General features: G+C 45.0%; 1 protein-coding gene across 2 annotated transcripts in view; it reads right to left on the bottom strand.

Annotated features, from left to right (window-relative positions):
• adck1 (aarF domain containing kinase 1) overlaps positions 1-18,281 on the bottom strand; it is a 490,953-nt gene that overhangs the window by 113,594 nt on the left and 359,078 nt on the right. The window lies entirely within an intron of this gene.

Raw genomic sequence — 18,281 nt, 5'->3', positions numbered from 1 at the left:
GGTGTGGCAGCAAGTTCCGTATTTTAACCATTCCTGGGGTTAAAAACATTTCTGGTGAATTACTTATTGGTGACTCTCTGATATTGATGGCAAGAAACAACTAATGTGGACGCTGGAAATCGGAAATTGAGTTCTGATGAAGAGTCACGTTGGACCCGAAACGTTAACTCTGTTCCTCTCTCTACAGATGCCGACGGACCTGCTGCTTTTCTCTGTTTTCAGGATATTGATGATGCGGGGTTTTGGATTCTTCTCTAACTCTATGAGTTTATGCTTCGTGTCAAACATATGGACAAATCTGCCTCAGCAGCATTGATGGTACAAAGATGTGCACTTTTCCAGCCTGGTGAACATCCCATCACATCCGATCGGGATGCAAAAATCAGGTGCACTGCATTAAAAAAAATAACTGCTGTCAACAGGACTGACGTCAACATGATTTATTTAGTTGTTATTTTTGCAACTTGTCCCAATTTAAAGGTCCAAACATTTGTATTAGTGGATAGTGATGGATGCACGGACCAATAGGGAGCTCAGCTATCATCAGTTGGAAGACACATCCTGAACTGGAATGGGGGTAATGATTTGGTTTGATTTGATTTATTATTGTCACATGTATTAACATACAATGAAAAATATTGTTTCTTGAGCGCTGTACAGATAAAACATACCGTTCATAGAGAAGGAAAGGAGAGGGTGCAGAATGTAGTGTCACAGTCATAGCTAGGGTGCAGAGAAAGATCAACTTAATGCAAGGTAGGTCCATTCAAAAGTCTGACGGCAGCAGGGAAGGAGCTGTTCTTGAGTCGGTTGATACGTGACCTCAGACTTTTGCATCCTTTTCCCGAAGGAAGAAGATGGAAGAGAGAATGTCTGGGGTGCGTGGGGTCCTTAATTATGCTGGCTGCTTTGCCGAGGCAGCGGGAAGTGTAGACAGAGTCAATGGATGGGAGGCTGGTTTGCGTGATGGATTGGGCTACATTCACGACCTTTTGTAGTTCCTTACGGTCTTGGGCAGAGCAGGAGCCATACCAAGCTGTGATACAACCAGAAAGAATGCTTTCTATGATGCATCTGTAAAAGTTGGTGAGAGTCGTAGCTGACATGCCAAATTTCCAAACTGCCAAATTTCCAAATTGCCAAAAATAATCAGAGAGTGGTTAATCTGTGTAACAGGTTCATAGGAAGGTGGAGGAAACAGCTAGTATTGATTCATCTAAATGCAAAGGAGATAGACACCTTTTAGAAAATAGCATTTTGGAAAACAGTTCGCGTAATTTGAGACAGGGTAAAATGTTCTGAATCTAAGGTTCCCCAAGTTCCACCACCGGACATTTTCCTCACCCCATGGGTTGGAATTTGCCGTTATCAGAATTTGTCATCGGAAAGCCCATGCCAGGATCAATTCCAGGTCAGGAAACCAGGGGTTAGGAGGAGGGAGTTGCAAGACATCAGTCGCAATCTATCAATCCCTAACTAGGGATGGCAGGTGAACAGGGAGGTCCGATAGGATGATCTATAGCTTTATCCAGCCAGCAGCCCAGCTGGGAAAGGTAGATACTGCCAATGTAGGATGGAGAAAATGAGGGAGCCTGTAGAATCGTAAAAATATTTTTAAAAAGTAATTATGGCCACACCTACCAAGTCTTCAATGTAGAGAGCGAAAACAGGAGGACCGGGGGAAAGAGAATTTAAGGAAACCTTCCTGCTCCCCCCTGCCACTGTTGGGGGGGGGAATAACTCCAGGCGATGGTGGGGCTTATCCTGGGAGGGGGAAGGAGGGGGCTCTGTCCCCCAGTGGGAAGATTCTGGTGACATCACCAATGGACAGTCCACCAATGGACCCAAAGTGGATTGTCCCAGCATAAGATTTTCTAACTTTGCTTCTGGTGCTGCAGGATTGGAAGAGTTCACCCCAAGTCTGGGTCTGATGTAGACTAACCAATAGAGGTTGATTGCTGTAATTAGGCAGTAATTCCGTTCTCATTGCATCATGTGACTACTGATATGGTTCAGGTTAGAAACTCCAAAGTGTTTTATGGAGCCCGCCTGAATCATAAGTTTTGCATTTTGAATTTGGCGAGGATAAGCATGAGATGCTTCACTTCAGGTATGATTCAAGTGACCCACTAGGGAGCTTTTATCAAACAAAGTTTATTTAAGAATATAGTTAACATGTATAGTAAGAAAATTAGTAAGAACTTTTATCAGTTACAAACAAGAAACAAACGATCATGATAATGTACAGCCCGTAATGAATATAGTCCCAATCAAAACCAACCTCTATGGACAAAAGACCCTTTTCACAGGTTTAACAGGGAACAGATTAATGCTCATGTGATACTGTGATCGAGGCCATTAGTTGAATTCTGCTCTTGAGACTCAGAACAGTTTGAAGACAAGACAACTTCCCAAAACACCAGAGACACTCTGGTCCAGCCCCCAACACAGTAGATATTCACCCTTCAGGAAAACAAGTTGTGGTTTTCAGCTAACCAACAGAATTTTCAAAACAACAGGGAGAGAGGGAAAACACCTCATTTTAGCTTGCTGTCCCTTCTCAAACTAAAAACTCAAACCTGCAGCTCCAAACTGAAACTGAAAATGAAATCCCTGTCACTTGACCTGCCCAAAGTTTTTTCTCCTCCCAACAATGACATCACCGAGGGCTGTGAACATGAATTAAAACAAACTCTTAAAGGTACACTAACATCACACTATCTAAAGGAAAATTACATGGATCTCAGTCGTTTTATGTCCAGCAATTCCTGTTAATCCTCACAATAAAAATTGCTGATGGCTTGTTATACAAAACAAGAATCACCAGCCCTCCCACGGGCTCTGTTGACAAATGTTCCATTTAGTAAGGTACTGAATTACTCAGACCAATAAAATTCCAAATCCATTTTGAGTTAGCGAGTCTCAACCAGGGTGGTGAGAAGATCCGTACAGTTGGCCTCAGTGAGTTCCAGAGTAGGAAGGGTTCAGGAAGCAGGATTCTATTCCTGATGACAATCCATTTAGTCTTATGTGTACAAATGTGGACGAAAAAGGTGCTTTAGGCCTGACTCAGTGAACAGCAACATCATCTCCGAGTCAGATGTTTCTACTTCTTTGTTCACAGGATGTTGGTGTCATTAGTTAGGCCAGCATTGTTTTGCTCATCCCTTGAGAATGGTGAGTCACCTTCATGAACCACTAAAGCGCTGTTAGGGAGGGAGTTCCAGGATTTTAACCCTGCATTAGTGAAGGAATGGCGATATATTTCCAAGTCAGGATAGTGTGTAACTTGGAAGGGAATTTGCAGTTGGTGGTGTTCCCATGTATCTGCTGCCCTTGTTTTTCTAGATGATGTGGAGATGCTGGCGTTGGACTAGAGTGGGCACAGTAAGTAGTCTCACAACACCAGGTTAAAGTCCAACAGGTTTATTTGGTAGCACGAGCTTTCGGAGCGCTGCCTCTTCACTTGACTCACCTGATGAAAGGGCGGTGCTCCGAAAGCTCGTGCTACCAAATAAACCTGTTGGACATTCACCTGGCGTTGTGAGACTTCTTTCTACATGGTAGAGATCAAGGGTTTGGAAGATGCTTCCTAAGGAGTCTTGGTGAGTTGCTGCAGCGCATCTTGTAGATGGTACACACTGCTGCGACTGTGCGTTGGTGGTGGAGGGCATGGATGTCAAAGGTGGTGTATGGGGTGCCAATGAACTGGGCAGCTTCATCTTGGATGGTATCAAACCTCTTAGTGTTGTAGGACTCAATCTAGGCAAGAGGACAGTACTTTATCACACTCCTGACTTGTGCTTTGCAGATAGTGGACAGGTTTTAGGAAGTCAGGAGGTGAGTTACTTGCTACTGGATTCCTAGCCTCTGACAGGCTCTTATTGCACAGTATTTATATGGCTCGTCCAGTTCAGCTTCTGATCAGTGATAATCCCCAGGATGTTGCTGGTGGGGATTCAGAGTTGAAAGTCAAAGGGAGATGGTTGGATTCTCTCTTGTTGGAGATGGTCATTTGCTGGCACTTGCCACTAATCAGGTCCAGCCTGAACATTACCCAGGTCTTGCTGCGTATAGGCACAGACTGTTTCAGTATCCGAGGAGTTGTGTATGGTGTTGAATATGGTGCAATCATCAGCAAACATCCTATTTCTAACCATATGATGGGGGGAAAGTCACTGATGCAGCAATAATGGTGTTTGGGCCTGGGACACTACCCTGGGGAACTGCTATACTAATGTCCTGGGACTAAGATGTATGACCTCTAACAACCATAACCATCTTTCATTGGTGCCAGGTATGACTCCAATCAGTGGAGAGATTCCCTCTCCCCTTTTCCCATTGACTTCCGTTGTGTTACGGCTCCTTGATGCTACTCTCAGTCGAATGGTGTCTTGATGTCAAGGGCAGTCACTCTCACCTCACCAATAATGCCCATCTAAGTTTAAGCTTATTTATTAGTCACAAGCAGGCTTACATTAACGCTGCAATGAAGTTACTGTGAAATTCCCCTATTCGCCACACTCGAGCGCCTGTTCGGGCTGTATCTAACCAGCACGTCTTTCAGACTGTGGGAGGAATCTAGAGCACCGGAACGAAACCCACACAGACACGGGGAGAAGGTGCAAACTCCGCACTGACTGTGACACAAGCCGGGAATCTCTAGTTGCCCTTGAGAAGTTGGTGGTGAGCCACCTTCTTGAACTTATGCGTGCACCCACAGTGCTGTTAGAAAATGTGTTCCAGAACTTTGACCCAGCAATAGTGAAGGAACAGTGATATAGATCCAAGTCAGGGAAAGAACTGTTCTTCACGGTTCTAGAGATCTCGTGTTTGGAAGGTGCTGTTGAAGAAGCCTCAGTAAGATGTTGCAGTGCATCTTATAGATGGTATGCATAGCTGCTTCTGTGCGCCAGTGGGGGACATAATGATTGCTTAAAGTGGTATATGGTGTTTCAATCAGGCGGCACGGTGGCACAGTGGTTAGCATCGCTGCCTCACAGCGCCAGGGATCCGGGTTCAATTCCAGCCTCAGGTCACTGTCTCTGTGGAGTTTGCACATTCTCCCCGTGTTTGCATGGGTTTCCTCCAGGTGCTCCGGTTTCCTCCCACACTCCAAAGATGTGCAGGTTAGGTGGATTGGCCATGCTAAATTGCCTCTTAGTGTCAAGGGGTTAGCAGGGTAAATAAGTGGGGTTATTGGGATTAGGCCTGGGTGGGATTGTGGTTGGTGCAGACACGATGGGCCAAATGGCCTCCTTCGGCACTGTAGGGATTCTATGATTCTAAGTGAGATGCTTTTTCCTGAATGGTGTCAAGCTTCTCCGGTGTTCCTGAAGGTGCATTCATTCAGGCAAATGGAAAATATTCCACCACACTCTTGATTTAGTCCTTGTAGAGAGTCAGAAGGTGAGTCACTTGCCATAGAACATGTAGCCTCTACTCTTCTCTTCTGGTTCTTGTATTTACGTGACTGGCCTGGTTATGTTTCTGGCCAATGGTGACTCTCAGGATGTTGATGGTAGGGAATTCAGTGACAGTAATGCTCCTGAAGGTCAAAAGGTGGGTTCAAATCCTACACAAGCGACTGGGAGCCAAAATCTAGGCCGACAGTTCGGTGCAGTACTGAGGGAGTGCTGCATTGTTGGAGGTGCTGTCTTCATAGATCACCCTGAGGTTAATGGAGGGGGTGAAGAAAGTTGAGATTGGAATGCGCTAGCAAGTTCCTAGCTCCAATTCTGAAAAGGCCAGAATGAAACTGGTGTCAGCTTTATTCTTTGTTATATGTATTTTGGCACTCAACATGTGGTGACTGAAGTGTGACGGACTTAAAACTTTTTATATAGATGTACTGTAATATTATATATTTCAGAAGGAAAGTCCTCAGATATACGCATGGGTGCTATAATCTATGCGGCCTGTCTGAAAGTAAATATTTGCTAGATTCTGGCAGCATGCTAGAGCAACCCTGTCCCAGGATTGAGACAGCACAACTCACACTGCAAACCAACCAGCGTGATAATATTCATTAAAACACGCGTCCCTGTGACAGCAGGAATCCAGGAATGTTTCATAAAAATCTCATTTACCCTGAAGATAAATCTCTTTCAAATGACTAGTTCGGCTGATACGGAAACAATGCCAGGGAACAGCTCCTTGGCACTCAATACTAACCTTGGCTCAGTGGGCAGCACTCGGGCCTCCGAGTCGGAAGATTGTGGGTTCGAGGCCCAGTCCCGAGGCTTGAGCACATAATCTTGCCTGACACTTTCGGCTTTGGACGAGAGGCTAAAACTAAGAGCCCCGCTCTCTTAAGTGGATTTACAAGATCCTGCGGCACTGCTTGGAGAGGAGCAACTGAGTTCTTTGGCATCCTCGCTAACACTTATCTCCCAATTGATAATACAAATACCTGTGGGAACTTGCAGGCATCTCACAAAAGGATCCAGGTAGAGAAGTTTCTAAGGGTTGGCTGCCTTCCAGCTACTGTCAGTACCTGAAGCTGAGTTCCCTCTCTTTGTCCCTAATGAGCAGATCGCTGGTGACTACATTGCTGGCAGAACAGTTTGATATTCATGGCCTTTAATACGTTGATAGTCAGTGATCACTATATCCATTTGCAGAGGTGCATGTACTGATAATGCCCTTTCTACATGTCCTCCCTGATGTATTACTACAGGTCATGAGGTAGGAACCACTTCTTCCTCCTTTTCCTCTCGAACGTGGCTTGACGATACTGTCCAATATGAGTGTGATCCAACAACTGACGTTAAGCAAACAACGCTTTAACCAAAAAAAACCAATTCTTGGTGGCATCCTACTTAGACCTGTCTTGGCCTTAATCAGAGTAAGAAGTCTCACAACACCAGGTTAAAGTCCAACAGGTTTATTTGGTAGCAAATACCATAAGCTTTCGGAGCACTGCTCCTTCGTCAGATGGAGTGGATATCTGCTCTCAAACAGTGCACAGACACAGAAATCAAGTTACAGAATACTAATTAGAATGCAAATCTCTACAGCCAGCCAGGTCTTAAAGGTACAGACAATGTGGGTGGAGGGAGCATTCAACACAGGTTAAAGAGATGTGTATTGTCTCCAGACAGAACAGCTAGTGAGATTCTGCAAGATCAGGGGGAAAGCTGTGGGGGTTACTGATAATGTGACATAAATCCAACATCCCGGTTTAGGCCGTCCTCATGTGTGCGGAGCTTGGCTATCAGTATCTGCTCAGCGACTCTGTGCTGTCGTGTGTCATGAAGGCCGCCTTGGAGAATGCTTACCTGAAGATCCAAGGCTGAATGCCCGTGACTGCTGAAGTGCTCCCCCACAGGAAGAGAACAGTCTTGCCTGGTGATTGTCGAGCGGTGTTCATTCATCCGTTGTTGTAGCGTCTGCATGGTTTCCCCAATGTACCATGCCTCGGGATATCCTTTCCTGCACAGTCAGCTAGGCTTTCAAGAACTGTTTGCATTTTCTCTAGAGCAGCACTGATTTAGAGGTGGCCTGATAAATGTTTATAAAATACTGAAAGGGTTGGATTACAAAAGTGTGCGGGTTAGGTTGATTGGCCATGCTAAATTACCCCTTGGTGTCAGATAGATTAGCAGAGTAAATACATGGGGTTATGGGATAGGGGCTGGGTGGGATTGTCATTGGTGCAGGCTCGATGGGCCAAATGGCCTCCTTCTGCACTGTAGGGATTCTATGATTCCATACATCCCTATCGATCAAGTATTCCATGGCAGATTTGGGGTAACATGGGGCCAAGGATTTAAACTGAAGGAAAACAACAATAAACTGGTTAAGTGATTCCTCTTTTTCCAGAGGGTAGTGAGTGTCTGGAATGCATTGCCAGCTCGGACAGCTGGCTCTCTGTGAGCCTTCAAGAGGAAGACTGGTCCTTGACTGAGGGAGAGATCACAGCACAGGTAGTCTCTGTATACATAGTCCGTGTGCTATCATAACATGGCCTCAATCACCTCAGGGTGGGATTTTCAAGATTTGTTCACGGTGACACAGTGGTTAGCACTGCTGCCCTTCAACATCAGGGACCTGGTTCTGGCCTTGGGTTTGATTTTGATTTGATTTGATTTATTATTGCCACATGTATTAGCGCATAGTGAAAAGTATTGTTTCTTGCGCGCTATACAGCCAAAGCATACCAAAGCAGCCAAAGGAGGAAACAAGAGGGTGCAGAATGTAGTGTTACAGTCATAGCTAGGGTGTAGAGAAGCATTGTTAGAGAGTTTAAAAGAGTTAGAATAAAGTTTTAGAAGCATAGAACGAGAGTAAAAGATAGAATTAGAAGGTATGCTGGGCACAGCTTGCAAGAAGTTGCTTCATTCCGGCGCCAACTTGAGACAATCTGTGTGGAGTCTGGTGGCAGTCTGTGTGGAGTTTGCATGTTCTCCCTGTGTCTGCGTGAGTTTTCTCCGGGTACTCCAGTTTCCTCCCTCACTCCAAAGATGTGCGGATTAGGTTAGTGTCAGGGAGATTAGCAGGGTAAATACGTGGGGTTACGGGGATAGGGCCTGGGTGGGTTTGTTGTTGGTGCAGGCTCGATGGGCCAAATGGCCTCTTTCTGCACTGCAGGGAGTTTATGATTCCATTCTATGATTCACATGTTAGCCCTGCTGCTTTTTGCCGCCCGGGGGGTTGGGTGGTTTGTGCGAAGGTGTAGGAATTGTGCAGTCTTGATGTTCCAGCCGTAGGTACGGTACAAGCTTCATGCCCCCAGCTGGTCGTTTGCCGCTCATCATTTATATCACTCACAGGGAGCAATAGAAAACATCCATTCCAAATGGATTCCACTGATTGGTGTGCAGTGGCTGGAGTAGTTGGGGGGTGGTGGTGCGGGCGGGAGCGGGGGGGGACAGTGGGGGGCGGTGGGGGGGGGGGGGGAGGGGGGTGCCGATACTGCTTCTCCTGCCGACCTTGTCCCTGTGGTGATTCGTTTTCAACATTACTTCCAAGCCACACAGTTGAAATCCTGCTCCCAGTAATTCAAATTGCATGTCCCAGTCTCCAAGGTAGTTGATCTTGATCACACATTCTCCATAGCTTGCTATCGATGAGCTGTGAAGTTAATTGTTGAATGCAAGTGCCCCGCCTGCGATCCTTTCTTTTGCAATATGCAGACAGATCTCCTCCAAGCTGTCATTCACCCAGTGCAGACATGTCTTGGCATGTGTTCAATAGGCTCGGTAAAGCTTGTACCTGGTCAAATTTTGAGATCATCATTGTTTTTTCTCTCTCTGCCTACTCACCGGACCAGTTCTTGTTATGCAGAAACATTAAAAACTTTTCTTCAGGCTTAAGGTCAGATATATTGATAACATGCCTGCAGTTTCAATTGAGTCCAGAGACCCCAAAATGACTGTTGAACAAGCAATTTATGAAATCCTTAAAGGGATGTGTGAACGCTTCAAATCCCCTCTCTAATGTACACTCAGGGGATCACAGAATCCCTCGACTGGCAAAGATTGATAGTTGAAATCTCTCTCAAAGACACCTAGGACCCAGGTATGCAACCTCGTCGCATTACGAAAGGATTCACTGGGATTTAAGGATACGAGTTTTCTCAAACTGTGACAGCAGGCACCAAAATTCAAGACAGCCAACACCACCACCTCCCCCGCCCCTCCCTCAACTCACAGTCCAAGATCTCCAGTGTATCACTGCCTCTGTTAACTACTGCAGCTCGATTCGCTTTGTTCTTCCCATTGCTTGTAAAGTCCAAAGACGATGTGAAGAAAGTCGAAAGGCAGAATCACTGAGAAAGGTGCATGCCATGTGAGAGGATGAGGCAGCAACTGAACTCAACGTATCAACGTGGGCAACGGTGGCACAGTGGTTAGCACTGCTGCCTCACAGCGCCAGGGCCCCGGGTTCGATTCCCTGCTTGGGTCACTGTCTGTATCGCATCTGCACATTCTCCCCGTGTCTGCGTGGGTTTCCTCCGGGTACGCCTGTTTCCTCCCACAGTCTGAAAGACGTGCCAGTTTGGTGCATTGGCCATGCCATATGAGGAATGGTTGAGGACTCCGGGTCTGTACTCGTTGGAGTTTAGAAGGATGAGGAGGGATCTTATTGAAATTTACAGGATACTGCGAGGCCTGGAAAGAGTGGACGTGGAGAGGATGTTTCCACGAGTAGGAAAACTTAGAACCAGAGGGCACAACCTCAGGTTAAAGGGACGATCCTTTAAAACAGAAATGAGGAGAAATTTCTTCAGCCAAAGAGTGATGAATCTGTGGAACTCTTTGCCGCAGAAGGCTGTGGAGGCCAGGTCATTGAGTGTCTTTAAGACAGAGATAGATAGATTCTTGATTAATAAGGGGATCAGGGGTTATGGGGAAAAGGCAGTAGAATGGGGATGAGAAAAGTATTAGCCATAATTGAATGGCGGAGCAGACTCAATGGGCCGAGTGGCCTAATTCTGCTCCCATGTCTTATGGTTTTGTGCTACATTCTCCCTCAGTGTACCCAAACAGGTGCCGGAGTGTGGTGACTAGGGGGTTTTCACAGTAACTTCATGGCAGTGTTGCAATTACATGGCAGTGTAAGCCTACTTGTGCCACTAATAAATAAACTTAGAACTTTATTTTTCACATGCTAACTTTACATAGCTTGTAAACATTTCCACATCTTTCATATGGGCTGCCGGTAATGTCTAAAGGGCATTAATGTATTTTTTTTTCTCTTTCCAATTCTCCCCCTCCCAAATGGCCTCCTGCTCTGTCGGAATTCCATGTTTCTATGTCACTGTTAAAATCTACATCTAACCCTAACTCCTCGGTAACTTTATAATTTATATTTGCGTGGAGACTTAAGGTGTTCCGCAAAGAGAAATGCAGGTAATTAGATCTGAGAAAAAGTCTTGGCAAGCTTCCATCAGTGTTGATGCTATACTATACATGCCGACACTATAGTTAAGAAAGCCCACCAACACCTCTACTTTCACAGAAGACTAAAGAAATGTGGCATGTCAGCTACGACTCTCACTGACTTTCACAGCTTTCTTTCTGGTTGTATCACAGCTTGGGTACTGCCCCTGCTCTGCCCAAGACTGGAAGAAACTACAAAAAGTCATGAACGAAGCCCAGTCCATCACGCAAGCCAGCCTCACATTCATTGACTCGGTCTAAATTTCCCGCTGCCTCAGAAAAGCAGTCAGCATAATTAAGGACCCCACGCACCCTGGACATTCTCTCTTCCACCTTTTTCCGTCGGGAAAAAGATACAAAAGTTTGAGGTCACGTACCAACCGACTCAAGAACAGCTTCTTCCCTGCTGCCGTCAGACTTTTGAATGGATCTACCTCGCATGAAGTTGATCTTTCTCTACACCCTAGCTATGACTGTAACACTACATTCTGCACTCTCTCCTTTCTTTCTCTATGAACGGTATGCTTTGTCTGTATAGCGCGCAAGAAACAATACTTTTCACTGTATACTAATACATGTGACAATAATAAATCAAATCAAATCAGATGGATTCACTAGTCATTTGCTGATACCCATTGGTACTCCATTTTTAAAAATTACTAATACATGTGGCGATAATAAATCAAATCAAATCAAATTGAATCAAAATCAAAATGCTGTGAGATAGAATGTTGGCCAGGCCGCTTGGATCCATGATTGTAGTCAAGTTGCTCGGACTCCAGTAAATGTGTGGGGATTTCAGGGTGAAAATGGTAAAATACGCCTTTAACACGTTAAGGCAATTTGAATAATGAAAACCGAATGATAAGCAAGTGCTGGTTGAGAGTTTGTGCCTTTTCTTCATTGATTCACGGTCCTCGCCAAGGGAGGGGGAAATCCCAATGATCCAAGACAGGTATCAAATGCCTTGCAAAAGAATAGAAAGGAGATAAAGGAAGAAAACCACAAATCCAAAATGAAACTGAAAATTCTGGAGCCCAAGCGGGGCAAACATCCCAAAGGACAGGCACAGACACGACAGGCTGAATGGTCTCCTTTGTGTTGTAAGTCTTACAATTCTACACCCCACGGGAAAAGCAAACCTGTCTTCTTCACTTTAGGTACTGACAGACATGCGGGGCAGTCTTGATGCTAATTTCCAGGCGACTACCCGCGCAGAGAGTGCCTGGCAACACTTTGAGACATGTTGGCAGGCAGACATCACCCACTGAAGAGGCGCGCCCCCGGGAATCCCTGAAGCTGTAAACACAGCAAATAATTTTTCAGGAAACCTCCAACAATCCCTGAAACTCAGGTGCTTGTTAGATGCTTAGCAGGGTGGGGGGAATGGGGGATTGCTGAAGGGCAATTTATGAAATCTGATGGGGCGGCACAGTGGCACACTGGTTAGCACTGCTGCCTCACAGCGCCAGGGACCCGGGTTCAATTCCGGCCTCAGGAGACCGTCTGTGTGGAGTTTGCACATTCTCCCCGTGTCTGCGTGGGTTTCCTCCCACACTCCAAAGATTAGGTGGATTCTTGTTAGATCTAACAAGATCTCAGATCCAACTGCACACATTTCTCTTTGCGGAACACCTTAAGTCTCCACGCAAATATAAATTATAAAGTTACCGAGGAGTTAAGGCTAGATGTAGATTTTAACAGTGACATAGAAACATGGAATTCCAACAGAGCAGGAGGAGGCCATTCGGGGGTGAGGAGAATCGGAAAGAGAAACAAGAATACAGGTTAGGTGGATTGGCCATGCTAAATTGTCCCTTAGTGTCAGGGGGATTCGCGAGGGTAAATATGTGGGGTTACGGGAATGGGGCCTGGGGTGGGATTGTGGTCGGTGCAGTCTCGATGGGCCGAATGGCCTCCTTCTGCACTGTAAGGGTTCTATGATCCCCCAAGCACCGCGCAGACATCAAACACCTCCAGACAGATCCCTGAGAACTCCCTCCGGAGAGTCCGACAGTGATGAAGCAACTAAAATAGAAGCTCGGGTCAGGTTGTGTTCATAAGCAGGATGTCAATTTAATACCGTGTTGGGTGTCAGTCGATCCCGCTGTAATACAGTGCCTCAGTCGCAGAATCAATGTGCGGTGACAGCTGAGCAGCAGACAATCCCAACAAAGAGACGAGATGGCTCGAAATGCAGCAAAGCATTTGAGGGAAACATTTCAGAATCACGTCCCGGCTCAGACATGTAGCCTGTCACACGATAGCTGGAGTTCTGAAGAACTGTCACAGCGACACCAACCTTCTCCGCTAAGATGAAAATCGTCTCAAGTTAATAGGCTTTTCCGGGAGCATATTTTCCTTCAGGGCAGCAGTTCTCAGGGTTTGATATTAAAAGTAATACATTTCTTGCCTCCAGTTTAATACAAAGAGTGCCTGCTCAACTTAAATGGTGATATTTGTTTAATGTTTTGTAATGGGCACAGAAATATTGTACAATTGTGTATATACCCACAGTGCGTGTATTTATCTATAGCATTATACAGTAAAGGATGCCATTCGGCCCATTGTGTTTGTGCTGACTCTTTGTAAGAGCTATCTAATTATGAAACTGATATTCTGTGTGTGCTGTTTGCTGTTTTTTCCTCTTTATTGTCAAGTTGTCTCAGCTCATCTGCTGATAACCTCTGTCATGCCCCATGAAACATGCCCTAGTCAAAACTTCAACTGTGGGCTACACACGGCCTATGGTGGTGGGGAAGTCCAGAACTAGGGGTCGTAGGTTAAGGATAAGGGTTAAACCTTTTAGGACTGAGGTGAAGGGAAATGTATTCACCCAGAGAGTGATGGATCCGTGGAATTAAGTATTGCAGAAAGCAGTTGAGGTCAAAGCGTTGTCTGATTTCAAGAAGAAATTAGATATAGCTCTTGGGGCTAAAGGGATCAAGGGATATGGGGGGGAAGGGGGGGGATATTGAATTTGATGACCAGCCATGATCAAAATGAATGGTGGAGCAGACTTGCAGAGCCAAATGGCCTATCCCATAGAATCCATAGATTCCCTACAGTGCAAGGAAGCCATTCAGCCCATCAAGCCTGCACCGACCACAACCCCACCCAGGCCTTATTCCCAAGACCCCTCATTAACCCTGCTAATCCCTCTGGTATTAGGGTTAATTTAGCATGGCCAATCAACCTAACCCACACATCTTTGGACTGTGGGAGGAAACCGGAGCACCCGGAGGAAACCCACGCAGACACTCCTGCTTCTAGTTTCTATGGAACCATCTTTTATTTAAAGTAATGGAAAATAGCAATACTGTTAAGGTGGCTGCCGAGGTTCAGGTGACTTCTGCCATTTCTACACAAACTACCTCAAGCATCCAGAAAGTTCCTACTTGAATCCAGGTTAGGTGGATTGGCCATGCTAAATTGCCCCTCAGTGTCCAAAGATGTGTAGGTTAGGTGGGTTTGCCATTCTAAATGTGTGGGGTACAGGGATAGAGTGGGGGAGAGGGCCTATCATACTCTGTCAGAGAGTTGGTGCAGACTCGATGGGCCGAATGGCCTCTTCTGTACTGTAGGGATTCTATGATTCTACAATTGAATGCCCAAAGCCAGCCGTACTGTGTAAAAGTAAAGAATATTCTGATAGATCCACTCTACCACGAGCAACACATAGTGTTGAGAAGGTTCTGAAAAAAATTGTGCCAGACTGTGGTAGATTGCTCGCGCACAGACTCTGCTGCCTGCACAGAATTGGCTAAACCAGTGGTTCCCAAACGTTTTCACTGGGCCGCACTTTCGGAATAAAAATTTGCTCACGCCACATTGAATTTTTCATTGATAAATACATTCAAAAACAAAAAAAAACAACTCCTAGCAATGCTTGATTCATAACATAGAACACAACTACTTTATAATATGATCATGGGACATCCAGAAAGTATAAAACAATGCAGCTACATAAAAACATGATTCATTCCCAAAATATACTTATAGACGAGCCTCTTACATATGTAACCTTAAGTAAGTATACAAACTCAATGAGAGGTGAGAGCTTGTTTTTGTCGGGTAATCTCATTTATATTAGGTCTAATTTGAGACAAACAAACTCTCATCTCCTCATCAACACAAAGAAGCCTTTCTCTCTTTTCTGGTCTTTGATATTTGTCAGAGCTGAAAATCCTTGTTCACAACAATATGTCGTGGAGAACTGTAGAAGAATAGCTAATGCTCTTGAAGAGATGCGTGGATACTGTTTCTGGTTGTATATCCAAAAAGAGTCCACTGGCATACTCCCGTGTTTCATTTTCAAGGTGCGATCACTCGAAATGCAGGCCATTTCCTCTTCCTCATCCAATGTCAGACCTGAACAGCTGGAATTCGCAAAGGGGTCTCTAACCCAGTCGAATTTTTCTGTAGACAACGATGGGAAGTAATGATCAATCTTTTCTACCAGTGTTGCGAGATGTTCCTGTATGAGGCCGTACAATTCATTGCTCGTTTTAAAACTTTTCACCAGTGGGAACATTTCGAGGTTATGTTGCATCGCTCTTCTGAGCCAGAGCTGAAGCTTTTTTTTGAATGCAGTTCGTTTGTCTGTAGTTGTGAGGATATTGTCATCGCGGCCTTGAATACTGGCATTGAGCACATTCAACCGGGAAAAGATATCGGCCAAATATGCCAGCTTTGCACACCAGTCATTGTCATCCAGTTGGTGGTACAATGGGTTCCCTTCTTGTTCCAAAAATTCTCTTAATTCGTTCTTCAGTTCCAACACCCGATTAAAAACTTTTCCACGGGACATCCAGCGAACCTCCGAGTGCAGAATTAGGCATTGATGTTTTGAATCCATGTCTTTGCAGAGTTGAGCAAATAACTGCGCCTTTAGTTGGTTTTGCTTTGATGAAGTTCACAATGCGCACAGTCTGATCTAGAACCAACTTCAAATCAGCTACAAGGGTCTTGGTGATTAATGCCTCTCTGTGTAAAAAACAGTGAGTTGATATTACATCTGGATTTTTCTGTTTGATGAGTGCCGCCAAGCCTCTCACATTCCCTATCATACATGGTGCTCCATCCGTACAAATTCCAATACAAGAATCCCATGAAATCTCAACTTTTTCCAAATACTCAGACAAGGTTTGGAAAATATCTTGTCCTCTGGTATGTTTTTCAAGTTCCTTGCAAAATAGAAACTGTGTGATTATTTCGTCATTGTGAATGAATCTGATATAGGCAAGCAACTGTGCTTTTCCACTAATGTCGGTCGATTCATCAACTTGAATGGCAAATTTAGAATTCTTCATACTTTTGGAAACACGCTTCTCAATATTAGCTGACATATCAACTATTCTTCTGCGAATTGTATTATCAGACAAAGGAATTTCCATAACTTCTCGCTCAGCATCATCACCAAACAAAGTTTTCACAATCAAGCTGCAGGCAGGCTGAATCAATTTTTCAGCTATTGTATGTGGTTTTGTCTGTTGAGCAATCAATTCAGCCACTTGGTAAGATACAATCTGCATCTTATCTGAGACTGTCATTCGTTTTTTGAAATATGATCGTTGGCATTTCTGCTGTTCCAAAAGCCTTTCAAAATATTGAACATCCTTGTTTGCCAGATTTCCATGTTTTGACAGCAGATGTCTTTTTATCTTGCTTGGGACCATATTGGAATTGGAAAGCTTCTCACCACAGAGCAAACACATAGGCCGAGGTACGTTTTCATCTCCAGTCCATGTGAAACTGAGACTCAGATAGCTATCCATATATTGTCGACAAACTTTCTTTTTTGGAGGTTTGCTTGGGCCTGCTACTGGTGTCGAATTAAACGTCTCTTCGTCAGCACTCTGTTCGAACGGCGATTCTGGATCACAACCGGGACTCGGATCGTCCTCAGCATCACTTGATGCTCTTGCTCTCACTTTGGAAAAATATCTATCCATGTTTAAATGTTTCTTTGATTGTCCTTGAATCTTCCCGCCACACTTGCCATCCTCTCTCGCCGGACCAGTGTGGCGCGCCGCACCCTTTGGGAACCACTGGGCTAAACCCTTGAAGGAAAGGGACTGGTATTCTGTCCAAGCGAGATCTGAGCTTGGAAGAACTGTGTGGCTGAAATTGATGCCATTTGGGAAGAGTGAACTGCCTAGAAGATCTGAGAGAAGCAGATTTGTTGTGTTGGTTATTCCATGTGATTTATAGTCTTTACCATGATTTACCTATTAATTTAGGCTTTATTAGCATCGATTCTGATTCAGCACAAGAGTAAAAGTTGCAAAAAGTAATATCTTGTTCAGTCATTTCTGCGATTGGGAGTTGTCCGGTATGTTTGGTGCTTTCGGTTAACGGATCCCCACGGAGATTATAACAACTTGTTTTGTACAAACTGAGGTTACAGGCGAGCATTGGATAGCATTTGATTAGTTAGGCTGGAAGAGGTAACAAAGACATTTAACAAGCAGTGTCCAGCAATAGCTGGTGAGGAGATAACTGGCTCTGTCCAATTTAGATGGTGCCGAGGGAGGAAAACCAACAAAGGAATTCAAAAGCAAGTTAAAAGAATTGAAATCCATTGCATCCACTGTCCATTGTACTTTCAAAAATAGCTCTTGTCGCAGTAGGTTTGTCAGTAACTGGAAGGCAGATGAAACCTTGACAACCAATATGTTGACAGGTCAGCTGTGTATTCCCAGTGTTCATTACCCATCACAGCGTCATACTGGGGCTTTTTTTCTCACTTGTTCAGGGACAAGCAATTGGCCCAACCTTTGTGGACAGTCAGTTATGACATTAGACAGATGATCTCATGACAGCGAAGGGAAGCCCGTGTAAACTAAACTCACAGCAGAAGGCACTGGAGTGGTTCGGCAAAGCTGTATCTGTCCTGGCCAGTAAACTGCCAAGAGCAGACATGACTAGAATAGAACACTCAGGCAGACACAACACGTTTTCCCTTCGCTATTCAGTCAACTTTAAAGTCATTCAATGCTACAGAACTATGGAAGTATCTGTGACCTCGCTTCAGAATCCAATCTGTACTTGGCGCCTCAATCTGACAAATAGATATTGGCAATTTTCTCAGCAGTGAGTGCTACCTGAAGCACTTGTCTTCCAGTTTTATCCTTGTTCTTTCCTTGCCCGTCCTCCGAACCTTTGCCTTTCGCTTACCCTCTCTGCCTTCCCAACATGCGCACAGCTGCACCATTGGGTACAGCGCACGTAATCTCAAACAAAAGTAAAAGACTGCTGGAAAATCTCAACAGGTCTGACAGCATCTGTGGGGAGAGAAAAAGAACCAACGTTTCGAGTCAGGATGACCTTTCGCCAGAGCTTCTGGATTTTCCAGCCCCGCTCGCCCCAAGGCCGGGAGATCCTACCCAAGGT

This window comes from Mustelus asterias, chromosome 18 (genome assembly GCF_964213995.1).
Source record: "Mustelus asterias chromosome 18, sMusAst1.hap1.1, whole genome shotgun sequence".
NCBI classification, from domain to species: Eukaryota; Metazoa; Chordata; class Chondrichthyes; order Carcharhiniformes; family Triakidae; genus Mustelus; species Mustelus asterias.
This window is presented reverse-complemented; position numbering and strand designations above follow the sequence as displayed.